The 13,686-nt window shown below is 40.9% G+C and overlaps 1 long non-coding RNA gene across 1 annotated transcript in view; it reads left to right on the top strand.

Annotated features, from left to right (window-relative positions):
* Positions 1 to 13,686, top strand: part of LOC310770528 — a 163,262-nt gene that overhangs the window by 98,838 nt on the left and 50,738 nt on the right. The window lies entirely within an intron of this gene.

Here is a 13,686-nt window from a genome sequence, read left to right as displayed (position 1 = left end):
CCATGGAGGCAGGAGCTGGGGAAAGAAAGATAAAATATGGACTTCAGGGACTGGGAAGAATTAAATTGGGTTGACAAATGCTGCCCCAAATCTACAGACCTGATCTGAATCATACTCCTTCCTCCAGTGATGGTTTCTAAGCAAAGACACTTCACATCTAGTCTGGCCCTTTTTTCAACTAGTTTTTACTACATTTGGGATCAAATATATTTATTGAGTGTGAAGACTGCACTCTCTGAAAACACTGTCCACTGTTAAGATTAAAAAAAACTATCTGTCATTTTCAGTTGTTTGAGAAAAGCCAGACTACTTGCTCTGTTGGATGAAGTTTGTTTTCATTTCACATTTAAATCTATTATCATGGCTTTAAAAATCTCAACAGCAAAGTTATCATGAGCTTTCTAGAAATGAAAGGATGATAAATAAATATATTTTAACGTGTACAAAAGTTCCTTAAACAGCAACGATTGGCAAAATAGTGGGGGAACAATTTTGCTGAAAGCACTTGATTTTGCAAATGTCATTTAAACATTTGAGTCTCATCAATGTGCAACACTGCAATATAATTCAGTCCATTGAGTACAGTCCTGATTATATGACATTCAGGAGTGCATGAGATTCTGCTCATAAGCACAGGATGCAAAATTATTTATCACAACAAAGCAAAGCATGCATGAATAAACCACCCATTCAGAGCCTATTTGTCTTTCTTTTGGCATTGGCTGCTTTGTATTGTTCCAATAGTGCAAAGAAGACAGCCATCTTAACAGGCTGTCTGCTAATTGCTCTTGCACAAGGAGACTCATTAGCTGGCCCAAGAGTCCATAGAGTCAGCTTCATTTAGAGGGCACAATTCATTGGAATAAGCAAATACAGTTCAAGTTAATGAAGGTGTACTTCATTGGATGTAATGAATGTATTGCTGTTGCTGTAATATGGTGACTTTGAATGGGAGGAGACATACACAGTAATTGAAATAAAAACTTCCCAGAAGTTTTCTGTAACTAATTCCCTCTTTTTATCACGTCCTCAGTCTTCTTTATGAGATAATTGGAGTTACATTTCTATAATTTACTTTTCTTCAACACTTTCTCATTATTTCTGGCAATTAGTTGAGACACCTAGTAGGACTTGTCCCATAGCAGATAAAAATCAATTTATTTAATAAGATGGCACTACATTTTTCAGAAGAAACTTTGTTCAGACTTTTCTAGTAAGCAGGCTGATGAGAGTTGAAAATGGGTGGCCCTTTGGAATACCACATTAGGACCTGGGCTGTGTGTTTTGTACTCCAGACTGGTGATTTTGGTGATATATGAATATAGTTTGTATAACTATTTCTCAAGGGCTAAGGCAGTTCTAGGTACTCTTGCTTCAATTGGAGCTGTTAATCAGAAACAATTAGTATTTGGCAGCAAGAAAAGTCTTGCTTCCAACAAGTGATAAGAAAGTTCAAAATGGCAGTCCCTTTACATGGCCAGCCTGCACATGAGGTGGACTGAAGCAGCGACTTTGGCTGGCAGAATCCCATGGGTTTCTCAAAAACAAGTTGTGCTAGACAAATCTTATATCTTTTTATGATGGAGTTACAAGCTTGGTGGATCAGAGGAATGCTGTGGACATAGGGTATCTTGATTTCAGTAAGGCTATTGACAAGCTCTCCCATGGTATTCTTGCAGAGAAGTTTGTAAAATGTGGACTAGACAAGGTAACTGTTGGGTGGATTTGTAGCTGGTTGACTGACTGAACCCAAAGGGTGCTCACTAATGGTTCCTCATCATTCTGGAAAAAAGTGACAAGTGAGGTGCCTCAGGATTCTGTCCTGGGACCGTTGTTGATCAACATATTTATAAACAACTTAGATGAAGGTGCTGAGGGGATGCTGAGCATATTTGCATATAACACCGAACTGGGAGGGGTAGCCAGTGCCAATGAAGACAGAATCAGGATTCAAGATGACCTTAACAGGTTGGAGAAATGGGTCAAAACTAACAAAATGAATCTTAATAGAAACAAACATAAGGTTCTACACATAGACAGGAAGAGTCAGCTGCACAAATATAAGATGAGGGACATCTGGATTGCCAGTAGTATATTTGAAAAGGATCTAGGGGGTCTTTGTAGATCACAAGCTTATCATGGGTCAACAGTATGATGCAGCAGCCTAATGCTATTATAGGCTGCATCAACAGAAGTCTAGTGTCCTAACCAAGGGAAGTCATAGTACCACTCTATTCTGCTTTGGAGTACTTTGTCCAGTTCTGGGCACCACAATTTAAGAAGGAAATTTGCAAGCTTGAATATGTGCAGAGGAGGGTGACTAAGCTGATAAAGGCTCTGGAAAACAAGCCTTATGGGGAACAGTTGAGAGAATTGGTTATCTTTATCCTGGTAAAGAGGAACCTGAGCAGAGAAGAAGAGAAGAGTTTGGATTTGATATCCCGCTTTATCACTACCCGAAGGAGTCTCAAAGCGGCTAACATTCTCCTTTCCCTTCCTCCCCCACAACAAACACTCTGTGAGGTGAGTGGGGCTGAGAGACTTCAAAGAAGTGTGACTAGCCTAAGGTCACCCAGCAGCTGCATGTGGAAGAGCGGGGATGCGAACCCGGTTCACCAGATTATGAGACTATTATGAGAAGATATGAGAGCTATCCTCAAATATCTAAAGGGCTGTCACATAGAGGATGGAGCAAGTTTGCTTTCTCCTGCTCCAGAGGCTATGATATGGCTTCAAGTTACAAGAAAGGAGACTCCTACTAAACATTAGGAAGAATTTTCTGCCAGTAAGAGCTGTTTGACTGTTGGACAGACTCCCTTTTGAGGACTCTCCTTCATTGGAAGTTTTTAAGCAGAGATTGGATGGCCATCTGTTATGGATGCTTTAGTTAAGTTTCCTGCATTGCAGGGGGTTAGACTACATGACCCTCACCATCCCTTTCAACTCTGCAATTCTATGATTCTGTGAGTGCTACACTTGAAATGGGAAGAATTGTAGTCCAAACCTCACTGTGATACAGAACTTACTGGCTGTCTTTGGGTATTATTATATGACTTACCTCAAAGAGTTGTGGAAATCAAAGCAGTAAGACAGGATTCAAGCAGCTTGACTCTTATAGATTGTAGCTGCTGAGTTATGCTGTTTATCCTTTATTGCGTGTTGTATGTTGCCCTAAGCTCTGTTTGAGGAATGGGCAATTCATAAATAACCAATACACCCTCTCCCTGCCCAACAGTTTTTGGCATTGGCTGCTGTGTTGCTGGCAATGACATGATCCATACCCGATCAGTTTTCTTTAGAGAAAATGTGAATAAGAGAGGACATGAGAGAGTTGTATAAAGATATTCATGGTGTGGAGAAAGTGATTAGATCTCTCTCTCTCTCTCTCTCTCTCTCTCTCTCTCTCTCTCACACACACACACACACACACACACACACACTCAATACTAGAGCCACACAATGAAGCTGAATGTTGGAAGACGCAGGACAGGCAAAAGAAAGTACTTCTTCACCCGGTGCATAGTTAAACTATGGAATTTTCTCCAACAAGATGTAATGATAGACACCAACTTGGATGACTTTAAAAGAGAATTAAACAGATTCATGGCGGATAAAACTATCCATGGCTACTAACCCTGGTGACTATGTTCTGCCTCCACATCAGGAGGCAGTTCTGAACTGTTTGCACCTATGGGCAGTGACTCCACAGTGTTTCAGACAAGGGCACATTTCAAGCCCTGGCTAGAGCTGCCAGGAATTGAGCCTACAAACTTCTACACGGAAAGCAGATGTTCTACAACTCATCCTGCAATAATTTATTCTCTGCAGGTACACCAATATAGACAGTTTGCCCAGGATGAAAACAATTAGCTTAATTGGGAATCCCCAGCTGTAATTAATTTTATCGTACTTGCAGAGCAATATTTACAAATTTTCTGAACTCTGCTCTTCTCAACATTTCAGGAGAAAGGTCAAGTAACACCCCAATTCATGCCTGGTTAATATCAGGCTCAGAATTTTGTTGTGGGGCTTGCATTAAGGCAGTCATCATGCAGTCGGAACAAAATATTTCCCCCCAGTCATTTTCCACTGCCAGAATATTTAGATTGTATTCAGAGTGTGGTTTCAGCTGCGACCCGATTCACTCACAAGTCTAATTTGTCTTATTAACAAGCTGGATTATGGCCGAGGTCATTACACATTAATTGTTGGCTCCTGTGCAGTAAGCTTGGGTGAACGTTGATGAACGTTGTCAGTGGACTTCTGCAAGCAGCTGTACGGTAACTTACACACAAAAAAATGAAAATCTATTAGATTCTTCTCCAGTCAATCCCAAAGCAGTAAATGCATTATCCCAAACTCATGTAGTGTCAGATATTACTAAAGAGAAATACAAAGGATTTCTTTTATATACACCTTTTTTGCAGTTCATTCATATGGTAATATTCTGTCAAACTTCAATGTGTATCCCTGGGTGTTAACGGGTATTTTATCTGCTGATGCTTTGTGCATTCACATCAAAATATATTTAAATAAGAGGAATCTAGTCCCAATTCATGTAATTTCCATATTTTTTTTTGGAAAAAAAAGAAAATCCTTTGCTATATAACTAATGCATGGCTGATTAGTAAATGTTTTATGAATTCTGTTCCTGTGATGGTTGTAAAGTACATCAGTTAGATGTAATGTGTACCAACAGACATGGGAGAACAGCTGAATTTTAAGTAGTACGTTTTGCCAGTGTTTGGCTACACATCTATTATTTCCATGACCTTTGAAGAGAGATACAAATGTAGGTGTATGGATTTGAAGTCTATTCTTCTTACAGCTAACATCCATAGGCTTCTTCTGCTAGATGTGATGCATTGTTGTTAGAGATGCATAATTGGTAAGCAGTGTTTTTAAGATGTTTCTTACTGGTTGCTGATTAACCTCTAGATGAGATTTTAAAGTTTGTTTAAAAAAGCAACATTTGTTATAAATAGGGATTGTTGAGTTTCCACTGCATCGCGAAGTAGCCACTAAAGGCCTCTTCATGCACTCAAAAGAAAGGGGCAGCGGAGGCGAAATGTGGGGTGGATGCAGGTGCTCATTCAACAATCCTGCCTCCAAGCCAGGTTTTCCTCTTCCACTCCTGAATGTGAAAAGGTCTAAAGAGGTCTGAGCATGCTTAGAAACCTCATGATTGGGAACCCTTATGAAGCAAGGTCCCCAGTTGCAGTGATGATTCTAAGTGCATATAGCTGAATGTGCTTAGCAGTTGCTTCACATACCCAGTTCCCTTACACAATTGAAGCCTCCATGGGTTGTTTTAGATTAATGCACGGTAGTTGCATCAGTGTGGTAAATCATTAGTGTGCAATGAATGGCCACATTAGCAGAATAATCCCCTCCCCTTCCTACTCCCTTGAGAGCACTTTTTAAATGTGTGAAATCTGAGATTGTTTTGTCTTCTGGATTCATTGATACCACAACAGCCTCTTACAATGCAATCATATGCATTCTTACTCAGAAGTAAGTCCCACTGTGTTTCAAGGAGTTTACAGTCTAGTCAGTGTGCATAGCCTTGCAGCCTTAATGCAGCTTCTGCTGTGCATGGAAAAGAGAATATCAAATTATTTACATGTTTGCTATATAGATTTCAACTGATAGTTACCATCAGCATTTAAGCACACTCATGCCTTTGTAAACAGATTCTTAGAAGTCTGATGAAATCTATTCATTCCAGATTAATCATTATCACATAAAGAGAACCAGGGTGATGGTGTTTTATTGAGTGCCATAATGACTTAGATGCTGGTTGAAAAAGTGAGGATAAGATTTCCTCTTCCTAGAACATTCATGAGCAACATAACTTTTATCATGAAAATGCTAACCAGCCATCTGGCCTAAGCTAACGTGGAGAAGGCATTTGGAATACTGCCTGTCTCTATGTTATTCTACATGGTAGTTCAACACCACCACCCCCGTCTCTGTAGTATCCTTAGGATATATGATTTTATTTATACCCTGATCATAAGGTGGAAGGTTCACAGCACTAACGCTGCAACAGATCTTGCTTCCTCAAGCCCCTCCGCAAGGTCATAGCTTTGGTTTTAGCACAGAGTATTCGGTCTTTTTAGCTCACAACTTCAGTTTAGAAAAAGGATAGCTCCTGGCCTGTTCGCTTACCTACAAGAAGATGTGGTCTCCAGCTAGTTGATGGGAGAGGGAGACTTCTTATCCCTCTCATGAAAGAGCATCACCAGCCAGGTATCTTTGTCTCAATGCATCTGCACTTGACCAACTCTTTAGACATGTAAATTGATGCCAAACAGACTTGGCCAGGCCCATTACCTTAATAGGGAGATTGGCTCGACCAGTTCAGCAGTCCTTTTTACTTCAAATTCCCATCTTACAGTTACAAAACCACAGACTTGGCTGGGACCCAAATATATCATGCAAAGCAAACCCCCCCCCCCAATCCATAACAATATTTTAGAGGTATGCAGTGGATTTGTCCAAATCCTGAACTGAAGCAGGCTGCTTCAGACAGATTTGGGGCTTGTCCAACCCAAAGCGGGAACTATCCAAAGCACCCTGAACCAAAATGAGGCCCTCTAAAGGAATTTAGAGATTTTGACTAAAAAAAAGTGCAATGTGTCTGCAAAAATTGAAATATTTGTTCCCAAGCTTGCTGTGACACTGATGGACTTCTGCCACACAGGTAGATAGCCGTGTTGGACTGCCGTAGTCGAAACAAAATAAAAAAATTCTACTACTGGAAGGATTTTTAAAATTTTGTTTCTGCCACACAGTTAAGATGTATTTGCTCTTCCAAATTTTCAGAGCCCAATTCTTAGATTAACCATACTTTTTTTCAACCTTTGGTCTCATCTTGCTGGCTTTTATACTGATGGTTATGATTTTATTGCTGGTTTTTAATTGTATCCTGGAGGACTTTAGGCTAGAAACAGCACAGGAGGAGAGCTCAATTGTTGCTCTTTGAATAGGAATTACAGTTCAATCTTTGTAGGTAGCTCTGCCTTGGGTGACAGGAACCTCTTCATGCAAAGGGGCCCAGCCAGCTTTAGCAGCTGTTGACTTTGACAGAACAAGGGAGACTGTGACTGCATACATACTATACCTTTAAAGCACATTCAAAGCACTTTCTTCCTCTCAGAGAATTCTCAGCACTGCAGTTTATTCAGGGTTGCTGGAAATTATAACTGTAAGGGATATATTACAGTGCCCAGAATTCTTTGAGGGAAATAATGTGTTTCAAATATGTGTTTTAAATGTATAGTGTATACATAGTCTATGATACCACTAGGGCTTCAGAAAAGGACAACAAAACCTCCTCAGGGTGGAAAAGAAGTGGTGCAATGTGCTCTTTTTATGCCACTCTTATGGTTCAGTTGAAAGCACATAAAAGTGCAAGTAGATAAATAGGTACCATTCCGGCGGGAAGATAAACAGCATTTCCGTGCGCTGCTCTGGTTTGGCCACATGACCCAGAAGCTGTCTGCGGACCGCTCCCTCAGCCTATAGAGCGAGATAAGCACTGCAACCCCGGAGTCGTCTGTGACTGGACCTAACGGTCAGGGGTACTTTTACCTTTACCTTTACCTATGGTTCAGTATGTATCTCCATTTCCATCTCTATTTAGAGCAGGGAGAATTGCTGGCCCTGGGGCAATTCCCTCTCCTACTCTAAATCCCTGAAGAAGGGGAGTCGGACTCCTAGGTCATGACAGATACTAGGAGTGGTGGCATGTTGTTTGAAGACAGGGCTGTATTTGCCTTGCACTTCCTTATCTACCCTGTTGCCCTCAGTTGCACTGGAAGATGCTATCAGTATCAACTAGTCTATTCAGCTACTATAGCTGAAATGGGGCTCAATTTGTACTTAACCTCAGGCAGTAAGATGTGCTGAGCAAGTCACAGCTTCCAGAGTGCTCCAGATCTTGCTCATTGCTTTGTGACGTTTTAGTTGTTCCTAATCAAGATTCTAAATAGGGCCTTTTGATTTTTCTCTCCCTAATGGATGAATGATACTTATATATTTCATGATTGTAAGTGCTTTGTGGCAGGACCCTATGCTCCCAATTTATAGTAAGCACTGTGTTCATGACTGCACAATGATGGTGATGATAAAATACAAATTGTAATGAGAAAAAATTATTTTACAGTGTTTCAGTTATTGCTTTTAGCTGCCTTTGGGTGCTTTTTGAAAGACAGTTAAAAGTTGCTTAATAAGTAATTTAACATTAAAACCAACATATTCTTGAGCAAAGTTATTTCCCCCTTCTTAAACATACACATACAGTGATGATGTTGTGTATGCTAGTGGGTCACACTAGCGCAGGCATAGGCAAACTCAGCCCTCCATATGTTTTGGGACTACAGCTCACATCATCCCTGACCATGGTCCTATTAGCTAGGGATGATGGGAGTTGTAGTCCCAAAACATCTGGAGGGCCGAGTTTGCCTATAACTGCACTAGCACTTTCAGGCCTGATTTGGTTCTTTCCAGGTCCTGATTACTGGGCGTAACTTTTCCCTCAGTCTAGTTACATTGCAATAATGTAAGGTTGTGTTTGAAGTCCTGGGCATGTATTGTTTTCTCCCTAAACCCAACACAAGATATATAGTGACCACATTCACACTATATAAAATACTATAATAACCTCCATAAGCAGTCAAGGGTTCACCCACATACTTCTGGGAGCTGTAGTTTATTAAAGGTTACTGAGAGCTGTTAGGAGACCTCTATTCCCCTCCCAGAGTTACAATTTACAGAGTGGTTTAACCATCAGTCTCTCTTCACAGAGAACTCTCAGAAATGTAACTCTGCGATAGGGGCCTCTCAGCACCTTTAACAACCTACAGCTCCCATAATTCTTTGGGGGAAGCCACGACTGTTTAAGTGGTATCATATCACTTTATGGACTTAATGAAACTAATGTTTCTTCTCCCTCCACCATGGTTCTATTGCTCTAGCTTTCGGTGGATTTAGGATATGTAACATAGCAAGTGCCCCCTCTTAGCATGCATTTCTGTGAGTTTTATATATTTCAAATGTCATGAATATGATTCCATGCTTATCTCTTGAATCTCAATAAAATGTCATAGTAGTGTGTTGGTGTATAAATCTGATGGATATTGCAATACTTTCTGAAGATAGTTCAGATTATGATCATAAAAAATATTACCGAGCAAGAAATTGACCCCCCCAACTTTTGTATCATCCATTCAAAGATCTCCTCATGCATGTTAAGCCTCTCAACTAGGTAGTAGTAGACTGACATATAAGATTATTTTCAAACTGCTCAGTATTATTGATCTTTAAAAGTTTTAGGTCCTCAATATACATTCAAGGAGATTTTAAAGAATTCTGTTAAATAACATTTTCTGTTAAAACTGCAGATAAAATTTAAAGCATCTCTCATGTGCATTATAAGTAATTCACAATGACAGAATTAACTTTCTTTCCTCAAGATATCTAATAAGCTGCCAGCAAAATGAATTTTGGCAACAGCAGATTTGAAAAAGAAATCAACTTTCATAAAAGTTATTGATCTCCATAACCAGGGCTCTGTGCTTGGGAGAGCAACAGGCACAAGAGCAGGGCTTTTATCAGAAACTGAGTTTTATTGAGAATGTAAACAAAATGGCAGTTTAATGGTTTTCAATAAAGGCTGTCCCAGAGACAGGAGAGGAAAAGGAGACAATATAGTGGGATGGGTAGCTCACACAACAATTGTGGGTGGTGCCAGAAGTTCTACTCAGAGTACATCCATGAAATGAATAAGCCTAAGTTAGTCATGTTCATTCATTTCAGTGGATCTACCATGAGTAGGAGTAGGAGTAATGTTGGACACAACCCAGAGCCGGCCCACCCATGAGGCAAGGTGAGGGGACTGCCTTTGGTGGCAGGATCCACAGGGGCAGCAGATCTGGCCTTCAAGGAATGTATTGCCCACTGCTGCTGCTGTTGTGGCGTGCTCCTTGCAGGCTAAATCTACCCCCCTCTTTGTTCCTGATGTAGATCTTCACTCACCTCTTCTTCCCTGGCTGGTGGAGAGGCACCATTTTGTGTGTGTTGGGCCGGCCCTGATACAACCCAATGACATGTGGTCAATTTTTCCGTCAAGAAAAATGCTACAGAATCTTTTAATGTCAGTATGAATGGCAATATCACCTGTATGTTGGACTGCAGAAACTGTTAGTCAATCTACCAGTATGACAAGCATATAAAGGCTGTCATATGCTCATTCCTGGGAAAGTGGAGATGTTTGCAATCTACTGTCATCAGTGGCCCAGCATTTAATAGGATTAATCATAAATACTCCACACACTTGCAATCAGTCATTCCATATTCAGCGGCTGAAAAAACATCTCCTTCATTCAAGGCCTCGTCAGTTCAGGGTCAGTTTGAAAATATCTAGGTCACATTCTGCCTTCTTGAGCAGATCTTTGCCAGCTTGTGAAGTAAAATGTTCAGTCTGCCATGGAAATGCATGACACTTCAAAAATTAGACTGCTCAGTGACTGAAGGATGCAAAGCACAAGCTGTCACTCTGTTTCCATGCTCTAGTGTGCCTGGGATTTGTTTGGGTTTTGGTTTGCCGTGGATTTTTTTTCCCTTAGACCTTTCACCTATGCCAATATTACCACAGGAGTTATTTCAGAACCTCTATCAGCACACAGAATGGGAGAGTGCATAAATATTAGGAAGCAGCCACACAATAAATGGAAACAAATATTGGTGCAAGCATCCAATATACTTCTAGGATGTTGGGTTTCCCCCCCTCCTCATCCCTCTAGCCAAAGGCATCATTTTGAAGAGCTATTGCTCAGTGATAGACTTGTATGCTGAAGGTCCCAGGTTCAATCCCTGGAATATCTACTTTAAAAAAACATCTGGATGAGAAAAACATCTGGATGACTTTGTTCCCTGAAACACCACTGCCAGTCAGAGAAAGCAATGTTAGGCCTGACCTTGTAAAGGTGGTTTCCTACGCAATGAGGCTTCCATGCAAGGGTGCACCTGCAACTGTCTTTTAGCCCTGGAAATCAGAAGCAATTTGGGTGCCTAGAGGCAAGTGTGTGTATGTGGAAGTGCACATGTGTGAATCAGGCCACATATTGATAAAGAAGAAATTAGCATGAAAAGCATCTTTGTTGATGTTTCAGAGAGATACTAGGAGAGTTGAAATGGCCGCCTTTACATATACCGCGGGTAATCTCGGGTTACATACGCTTCAGGTTACGTACGCTTCAGACTCCACTAACCCAGAAATAGTGCTTCAGGTTAAGAACTTTGCTTCAGGATAAGAACAGAAATCGTGCTCCGGTGGTGTGGCGGCAGCAGGAGCCCCCATTAGCTAAAGTGGTGCTTCAGGTTAAGAACAGTTTCAGGTTAAGAACGGACCTCCAGAACAAATTAAGTACTTAACCCGAGGTACCACTGTACATTCAATTCATGGAGGCAGGGGGAGGGACTTTGCCTGTTGGCCCTGCCCCCACTGTCATATGCATAGCTGTCAACTTTTCCCTTTTCTTGCGAGGAATCCTATTCAGAATAAGGGAATTTCCCTTTAAAAAAGGGAAACGTCGACAGCTATGGTCATATGCTGTACTATCTTCTGACATGTATGTATTCATCACAGCATGTGAAAGAGGAGCCTACATCCTCAATTTCAAACTTTGCACTGAATGTATAAATTTCAGGAGGTGGGGCCAGTGGGGGGTGGAACTAGAGGACATGGTGTTGTACATCTCTTTTCTGTGTATGTGGTGTATTCAGTAGTAGAAGCAGTAGTAATAAGAGTTTTAAAATGTATATCCTGCTCTTTCTCCCAGAGGAGCCCAAGGTGGCAAACACACAAATGACAAAACAAAACAAAACATTGAAAACGAATTCAAATACACATGCAGACTGTATAAAAGTTACTGTATTCCACTGTTCCATGTGCCATTCCCCTCACTGACATTGAGCAAGGATTATTAATTGCTCTCCCAGGGTTACCCACACGAACCCGTTTTCCTTATCAAAAGCCCTGATCTTCAATCCTGTTTGCATTACTTCCTTAGAAAATGGGAATGAAGAGCTGTGTATACACCATATATTTAAAGCATTTTTAAAGCACATTGCTTCCTCAAAGATTCCTGAAAAATCAAGTTTACCCCTCACAGCGCTACAGCTTCCAGAACCCTGAACAAATCTCAGTTCCCAGGATTCTTGGGGGAAGTCACATGCTTTTAGATGAGCTTTAAATGTATGGCGTGTATGCAGCCTTAGTGACTTATCTCAGAAGGTTTTGGACAGAATATATGAGATGATTAAATATCACTTTCCCTTTTAGGGAAGGGGGAAAATCTACATTCATTTCCTCTGAGTACATTGCTTTATTAACTTAGAAGATTAGTAATACTGCAAAATCAGTGTTGGGAGGACACGCTGCAGTGAAAAGCAGTCTTCTTTAACCTCTATTCACAGGAGATTATGACACTAATTGAAATGGAACAAGGAAGTAGGGGCCAGAGATATGTAAACTGTTGATTGTACCCAACCAAGTTCTCCTCAGAGTAGACCTGCTGTAATGAATTGACCTGAGATATTCATGGCCATTAATTTAAATGGGTCTGTTCTTAGTATGACTAATGTTGAAAGCAAGCCTGTAACTTCACCTACCCAGTGAACATGCCACTTTTAAATTAAAAAGACTTGCTATTATCTGGGGCAGCATGGAAAATAAATAAGGCGACAATTTCAACCCATTTTTTAAGAATACATATTTTCATATTTAATCCCCAGCTGGAATCTTTGCTGCCTGCCACAGCTGCAGCCAAGTCATCTTCTGTCATCCCTGGGTGAATAGGATGTCATACCTGTTGCTTTTGGAAGTGAACCTGGAAATTGTCCTTATTGTCCTTTCCTTTTATGGTTGAGGGCTCATGCTTACAGGCTGGATAATGCCTTGCTTAATGTCACACACAGCTAAATCGCTACTGACTGATCTCTGCTTCATGTAAATGGCTTTGCAGCAGAGTTATTTATTGCGAGGAAGCGACGAATGACTCCTGTTTGACCATTGAATTGACTCCACTGCAGCGTTCACAGCAGGTCCAGTGAACCACTAATGGGTTGTTTGCTGCAGGGAGCCCAAAGTATTTTGACACCTGAGGCAAAATCTGTTGCCTGAGGCAGACTGCTTTGCCCTGTTCGATAGAAAGGCCGGCACTTGTTCATTAGTGTGTTTTGTTGCAGCTGAGGGTCAGACAGTTCCTTCAGATGCCTTTATTGGAAAACATACAAGCTGAAAGTTAACTGCTTTGAATGAACCCACCCCACTTCTTTTGAGCTATGAGACATTATCATGTGGAAGGAAGCTTGTGGAAGGAAGTTTGTGGCATTTTATAACATTTGAGTTTATTTTTCAAGCATATGAGCTGAGCATAGGTGGAGGCACAGTTTAAACAGACAGCCAGAGCCACTGCTTTCATCATATTTCCAGAGAGGCAGCCACCACCCCAAGATACAGTTTAGCTTACAGAGTCCCAAAACTCACACCTCTCTCTTTTGCTTCCTCTGCATCTCACTTGAAAGTTGCTTTTCTATGATTTCTTTTTAAACTCTGACCTAGCAGGGAGTGAGTATTGGAATGGGTGACTGTCAATTTCCTCCCCAAATTTTTCCAAT

Source organism: Podarcis filfolensis, assembly GCF_964270895.1.
Source record: "Podarcis filfolensis genome assembly, chromosome: 9".
Taxonomy (NCBI): domain Eukaryota; kingdom Metazoa; phylum Chordata; class Lepidosauria; order Squamata; family Lacertidae; genus Podarcis; species Podarcis filfolensis.
This window is presented reverse-complemented; position numbering and strand designations above follow the sequence as displayed.